At 39.7% G+C, this 7,500-nt stretch overlaps 3 non-coding genes across 3 annotated transcripts; all 3 read left to right on the top strand.

The window, feature by feature from the left end:
• The first annotated feature begins 3,630 nt into the window (after positions 1-3,630).
• On the top strand, positions 3,631-3,703 carry TRNAR-UCG (transfer RNA arginine (anticodon UCG)). Its single transcript has one exon. It is a non-coding gene; the product is annotated as a tRNA-Arg (tRNA).
• Positions 3,704-4,499: 796 nt separating this feature from the next.
• TRNAR-CCU (transfer RNA arginine (anticodon CCU)) lies at positions 4,500-4,572 on the top strand. Its single transcript has one exon. It is a non-coding gene; the product is annotated as a tRNA-Arg (tRNA).
• A 2,054-nt stretch (positions 4,573-6,626) lies between these two features.
• TRNAR-UCG (transfer RNA arginine (anticodon UCG)) lies at positions 6,627-6,699 on the top strand. The gene has a single exon. It is a non-coding gene; the product is annotated as a tRNA-Arg (tRNA).
• The last annotated feature ends 801 nt before the right edge of the window (positions 6,700-7,500 follow it).

The raw sequence follows: 7,500 nt of genomic DNA, 5'->3' as shown, positions 1-7,500 counted from the left end.
TTCGACCGGCCAGAAAATATTCCTTTGGAAAAAATTATTTGAATTGGATTGGTGTGAATCTTGTTTCTAGAGGTGGTGACAGGCTTTCAGCTACTTGAATAGGTCAAGCCAGGATTCATAAAACTTATACAACCTATGTGAGTGTGAAAAATTAGCATATGCAGGAAGGAGCAATTTGTACTACTTTCAAAACAGTTTCACTCCACGTCTGGAAACGTCCAGAGCTATGTAGAGCATACAAATGAGCTTTAAACTCATGAGGAAAGAGGTTTGTATGCAAAAAGGAAAACAAAAGCATATCGTACTCATAAAATTCTCAATATATAGATTCCAAAAAAGTGCTTCCAGCGAAAAGAGCTGAAAGAACACTATGGGATGTAAACCTGAATACCTTTCAATAATATGTTCTCCATCCATGCATACCACCTACATGATAAAAATCACCTCAGGTGAACGGATGACCGCGTGGCCTAATGGATAAGGCGTCTGACTTCAGATCAGAAGATTGAGGGTTCAAGTCCCTTGTGGTCGTTTTTGGCCAATGGTCACACAATCTGCTTTACATTCTGAGTGGAAAAAGTATTTTCCAATACTCTTGTAGTCCTCACTTTCTCATTACTAATCATTAATAAAGTGGAGTACATACTGTAAACTCATTCAGGTTGCATCTGCAGTCTAACTACTTGTGCATTTTAGTGGCATTAAAAAGTGCTTCTATGCCGACGCACTGAATATGTAATAGGTTTGCAGAATTTTGACGTGACACAATGGGTTTTAGCTTAAGTGTGTGTAGAAGAACTGCAAGGTGTGTGCCTATGTGTGCATAGAGTGCTACATGTGTAAAATCTGTATGATTTGGGCAGTTAAAGTGCTGATTTTGCCTCCGAGTAAGAAAAGTACTACACAAAATGTATAAAGGATCGGCACATTGGCTGCCTTTGCTGATGCCCCCGTTGCCTAATTTGTAGTGCAATGGTTAAGTTGCAGAGTGTGGTTGAACTTGGTTAGGAGAATTGGTGCCTTTTTCCGTGTCCTGCCGATGATAAGGATGGCTTGATACCATTTGCTAAGCCCAGTATATTGAGAAAAGAAGTAAGTGAAGAAGAAGTGTGGAGTCGAAAGTGGTTCTCCAATTTCTCTCCACTTGCTAAAATGGCAAAGTCTCCATTATAGCATAGAAGAGAGCGTTAAAGTCGGGGATGGAAGAGGATGAAAATGGGAAGTTTACTTATAGAGAGAAGTGAGAAATGCCCTGTGTGCACACACCGGTGTCTGACCATAGAATACATTTAAATAATGCCTCTAGAAAAGCGCTATGCATGTGTGTCTCAGTGGCCTAATGGATAAGGCACTGGCATCCTAAGCCAGGGATTGTGGGTTTGAGTCCCAGTCTGAGGTGATAACAAAAATCCTCCCTCTTTCTTTTTCAGAAAATTAGGTAGATTTATTACATGCTTCCTCTCAGAAGTTTATGAGGTATTAGGTACTTTGAAACAGTCCCATTTATTTGTGTACACTTCACAGTCATGTTAGTGTTCTGAAACTGTAAAGTATATTTTTAAATGCCTATTTTTGTGAGATGCATTTTCGACCGGCCAGAAAATATTCCTTTGGAAAAAATTATTTGAATTGGATTGGTGTGAATCTTGTTTCTAGAGGTGGTGACAGGCTTTCAGCTACTTGAATAGGTCAAGCCAGGATTCATAAAACTTATACAACCTATGTGAGTGTGAAAAATTAGCATATGCAGGAAGGAGCAATTTGTACTACTTTCAAAACAGTTTCACTCCACGTCTGGAAACGTCCAGAGCTATGTAGAGCATACAAATGAGCTTTAAACTCATGAGGAAAGAGGTTTGTATGCAAAAAGGAAAACAAAAGCATATCGTACTCATAAAATTCTCAATATATAGATTCCAAAAAAGTGCTTCCAGCGAAAAGAGCTGAAAGAACACTATGGGATGTAAACCTGAATACCTTTCAATAATATGTTCTCCATCCATGCATACCACCTACATGATAAAAATCACCTCAGGTGAACGGATGACCGCGTGGCCTAATGGATAAGGCGTCTGACTTCAGATCAGAAGATTGAGGGTTCAAGTCCCTTGTGGTCGTTTTTGGCCAATGGTCACACAATCTGCTTTACATTCTGAGTGGAAAAAGTATTTTCCAATACTCTTGTAGTCCTCACTTTCTCATTACTAATCATTAATAAAGTGGAGTACATACTGTAAACTCATTCAGGTTGCATCTGCAGTCTAACTACTTGTGCATTTTAGTGGCATTAAAAAGTGCTTCTATGCCGACGCACTGAATATGTAATAGGTTTGCAGAATTTTGACGTGACACAATGGGTTTTAGCTTAAGTGTGTGTAGAAGAACTGCAAGGTGTGTGCCTATGTGTGCATAGAGTGCTACATGTGTAAAATCTGTATGATTTGGGCAGTTAAAGTGCTGATTTTGCCTCCGAGTAAGAAAAGTACTACACAAAATGTATAAAGGATCGGCACATTGGCTGCCTTTGCTGATGCCCCCGTTGCCTAATTTGTAGTGCAATGGTTAAGTTGCAGAGTGTGGTTGAACTTGGTTAGGAGAATTGGTGCCTTTTTCCGTGTCCTGCCGATGATAAGGATGGCTTGATACCATTTGCTAAGCCCAGTATATTGAGAAAAGAAGTAAGTGAAGAAGAAGTGTGAAGTCGAAAGTGGTTCTCCAATTTCTCTCCACTTGCTAAAATTGCAAAGTCTCCATTATAGCATAGAAGAGAGCGTTAAAGTCGGGGATGGAAGAGGATGAAAATGGGAAGTTTACTTATAGAGAGAAGTGAGAAATGCCCTGTGTGCACACACCGGTGTCTGACCATAGAATACATTTAAATAATGTCTCTAGAAAAGAGCTATGCATGTGTTCCTCAGTGCCTAACGGATAAGGCACTGACCTCCTAAGCCAGGGATTGTGGGTTCAAGTCCCATCTGAGGTGATAACAAAAAATCCTCCCTCTCTCTTTTCCAGAAAACTAGGTAGATTTATTAAATGCTTCCTCTCAGAAGTTTATGAGGGATTAGGTACTTTGAAACGGTCCCATTTTACTTGTGTACACTTCACAGTCATGTTAGTGTTCTGAAACTGCAAAGTATATTTTTAAATGCCTATTTTTGTGAGATGCGTTTTCGACCGGCCAGAACATATTCCTTTGGAAAAAATGATTTGAATTGGATTGGTGTGAATCTTGTTCTAGAGGTGGTGACAGGCTTTCAGCTACTTGAATAGGTCAAGCCAGGATTCATAAAACTTATACAACCTATGTGAGTGTGAAAAATTAGCATATGCAGGAAGGAGCAATTTGTCCTACTTTCAAAACAGTTTCACTCCACGTCTGGAAACGTCCAGAGCTATGTAGACCATACAAATGAGCTTTAAACTCATGAGGAAAGAGGTTTGTATGCAAAAAGGAAAACAAAAGCATATCGTACTCATAAAATACTCAATATATAGATTCCAAAAAAGTGCTTCCAGCGAAAAGAGCTGAAAGAACACTATGGGATGTAAACCTGAATACCTTTCAATAATATGTTCTCCATCCGTGCATACCACCTACATGATAAAAATCATCTCAGGTGAACGGATGACCGCGTGGCCTAATGGATAAGGCGTCTGATTTCGGATCAGAAGATTGAGGGTTCAAGTCCCTTCGTGGTCAATTCTGGCCAAAGGTCACACAATCTGCTATACATTCAGAGTGGAAAAAGTCTTTTCCAATACTCTTGTAGTCCTCACTTTCTCATTACTAATCATTAATAAAGTGGAGTACATACTGTAAACTCATTCAGGTTGCATCTTCAGTCTAACTACTTGTGCATTTTAGTGGCATTAAAAAGTGCTTCTATGCCGATTCACTGAATATGTAATAGGTTTGCAGAATTTTGACGTGACAGAATGGGTTTTTAGCTTAAGTGTGTGTAGAAGAACTGCAAGGTGTGTGCCTATGTGTGCATAGAGTGCTACATGTGTAAAATCTGTATGATTTGGGCAGTTAAAGTGCTGATTTTGCCTCCGAGTAAGAAAAGTACTACACAAAATCTATAAAGGATCGGCACATTGGCTGCCTTTGCTGATGCCCCCGTTGCCTAATATGTAGTGCAATGGTTAAGTTGCAGAGTGTGGTTGAACTTGGTTAGGAGACTTGGTGCCTCTTTCCGTGTCCTGCTGATGATAAGGATGGCTTGATAACATTTTCTAAGCCCAGTATATTGAGAAAAGAATTAAGTGAAGAAGAAGTGTGGAGTCGAAAGTGGTTCTCCAATTTCTCTCCACTTGCTTAAAATTGCAAAGTCTCCATTATAGCATAGAAGAGAGCGTTAAAGTCGGGGATGGAAGAGGATGAAAATGGGAGGTTTACTTATAGAGAGAAGTGAGAAATGCCCTGTGAGCACACACAGGTGTCTGACCATAGAATACATTTAAATAATGCCTATAGAATAGAGCTAAGCATGTGTACCTCAGTGGCCTAATGGATAAGGCACTGGCCTCCTAAGCCAGGGATTGTGGGTTCGAGTCCCATCTGAGGTGATAAAAAAAATCCTCCCTCTTTCTTTTCCAGAAAATTAGGTAGATTTATTACATGCTTCCTCTCAGTTCTGAAACTGCAAAGTAGATTTTTAAATGCCTATTTTTGTGAGATGCATTTTCGACCGGCCAGAACATATTCCTTTGGAAAAAATGATATGAATTGGATTGGTGTGAATCTTGTTTCTAGAGGTGGTGACAGGCTTTCAGCTACTTGAATAGGTCAAGCCAGGATTCATAAAACTTATACAACCTATGTGAGTGTGAAAAATTAGCATATGCAGGAATGAGCAATTTGTACTACTTTCAAAACAGTTTCACTACACGTCTGGAAACGTCCAGAGCTATGTAGAGCATACAAATGAGCTTTAAACTCATGAGGAAAGAGGTTTGTATGCAAAAAGGAAAACAAAAGCATATCATACTCATAAAATTCTCAATATATAGATTCCAAAAAAGTGCTTCCAGCGAAAAGACCTGAAAGAACACTATGGGATGTAAACCTGAATACCTTTCAATAATATGTTCTCCATCCATGCATACCACCTACATGATAAAAATCATCTCAGGGGAACAGATGACCGCGTGGCCTAATGGATAAGGCGTCTGACTTCGGATCAGAAAATTGAGGGTACGAGTCCCTTCGTGGTTGTTTTCGGCCAATGGTCACACAATCTGCTTCACATTCAGAGTGGAAAAAGTATTTTCCAATACTCTTGTAGTCCTCACTTTCTCATTACTAATCAATAATAAAGTGGAGTACATACTGTAAACTCATTCAGGTTGCATCTTCAGTCTAACTACTTGTGCATTTTAGTGGCATTAAAAAGTGCTTCTATGCCGACGCACTGAATATGTAATAGGTTTGCAGAATTTTGACGTGACAGAATGGGTTTTTAGCTTAAGTGTGTAGAAGAACTGCAAGGTGTGTGCCTATGTGTGCATAGAGTGCTACATGTGTAAAATCTGTATGATTTGGGCAGTTAAAGTGCTGGTTTTGCCTCAGAGTAAGAAAAGTACTACACAAAATGTATAAAGGATCGGCACATTGGCTGCCTTTGCTGATGCCCCCGTTGCCTAATTTGTAGTGCAATGGTTAAGTTGCAGAGTGTGGTTGAACTTGGTTAGGAGACTTGGTGCCTCTTTCCGTGTCCTGCTGATGATAAGGATGGCTTGATAACATTTTCTAAGCCCAGTATTTTGAGAAAAGAAGTAAGTGAAGAAGAAGTGTGGAGTCGAAAGTGGTTCTCCAATTTCTCTCCACTTGCTAAAATTGCAAAGTCTCCATTATAGCATAGAAGAGAGCGTTAAAGTCGGGGATGGAAGAGGATGAAAATGGGAAGTTTACTTATAGAGAGAAGTGAGAAATGCCCTGTGTGCACACACAGGTGTCGGACCATAGAATACATTTGATTAATGCCTATAGAAAAGAGCTATGCATGTGTGCCTCAGTGGCCTAATGGATAAGGCACTGGCCTCTTAAGCCAGGGATTGTGGGTTCAAGTCCCATCTGAGGTGATAACAAAAATCCTTCCTCTTTCTTTTCCAGAAAATTAGGTAGATTTATTACATGCTTCCTCTCAGAAGTTTATGAGGGATTAGGTACTTTGAAACGGTCCCATTTTACTTGTGTACACTTCACCGTCATGTTAGTGTTCTGAAACTGCAAAGTAGATTTTTAAATGCCTATTTTTGTGAGATGCATTTTCGACCGGCCAGAACATATTCCTTTGGAAAAAATGATATGAATTGGATTGGTGTGAATCTTGTTTCTAGAGGTGGTGACAGGCTTTCAGCTACTTGAATAGGTCACGTCTGGAAACGTCCAGAGCTATGTAGAGCACACAAATGAGCTTTAAACTCATGAGGAAAGAGGTTTGTATGCAAAAAGGAAAACAAAAGCATATAGTACTCATAAAATTCTCAATATATAGATTCCAAAAAAGTGCTTCCAGCTAAAAGAACACTATGGGATGTAAACCTGAATACCTTTCAATAATATGTTCTCCATCCATGCATACCACCTACATGATAAAAATCATCGCAGGTGAATGGATGACCGCGTGGCCTAATGGATAAGGCGTCTGACTTCGGATCAGAAGATTGAGGGTTCAAGTCCCTTCGTGGTCATTTTTGGCCAATGGTCACACAATCTGCTTTACATTCAGAGTGGAAAAATTATTTTCCAATACTCTTGTAGTCCTCACTTTCTCATTACTAATCATTAATAAAGTGGAGTACATACTGTAAACTCAATCAGGTTGCATCTTCAGTCTAACTACTTGTGCATTTTAGTGGCATTAAAAAGTGCTTCTATGCCGACGCACTGATTATGTAATAGGTTTGCAGAATTTTGACGTGACAGAATGGGTTTTTAGTTTAAGTGTGTGTAGAAGAACTGCAAGGTGTGTGCCTATGTGTGCATAGAGTGCTACATGTGTAAAGTCTGTATGATTTGGGCAGTTAAAGCGCTGATTTTGCCTCCGAGTAAGAAAAGTACTACAAAAAATGTATAAAGGATCGGCACATTGGCTGCCTTTGCTGATGCCCCCGTTGCCTAATTTGTAGTGAAATGGTTAAGTTGCAGAGTGTGGTTGAACTTGGTTAGGAGACTTGGTGCCTCTTTCCGTGTCCTGCTGATGATAAGGATGGCTTGATACCATTTTCTAAGCCCAGTATATTGAGAAAAGAAGTAAGTGAAGAAGAAGTGTGGAGTCGAAAGTGGTTCTCCAATTTCTCTCCACTTGCTAAAATTGCAAAGTCTCCATTATAGCATAGAAGAGAGCGTTAAAGTCGGGGATGGAAGAGGATGAAAATGGGAAGTTTACTTATAGAGAGAAGTGAGAAATGCCCTGTGTGAACACACCGGTGTCTGACCATAGAATACATTTAAATAATGCCTCTAGAAAAGAGCTATGCATGTGTGCCTCA

This window comes from Triturus cristatus, chromosome 4_1 (assembly GCF_964204655.1).
Source record: "Triturus cristatus chromosome 4_1, aTriCri1.1, whole genome shotgun sequence".
Classification (NCBI taxonomy): Eukaryota; Metazoa; Chordata; class Amphibia; order Caudata; family Salamandridae; genus Triturus; species Triturus cristatus.
The sequence above is the reverse complement of the archived record's forward strand: the minus strand, read 5'-3'. Positions and strand labels throughout refer to the sequence as shown.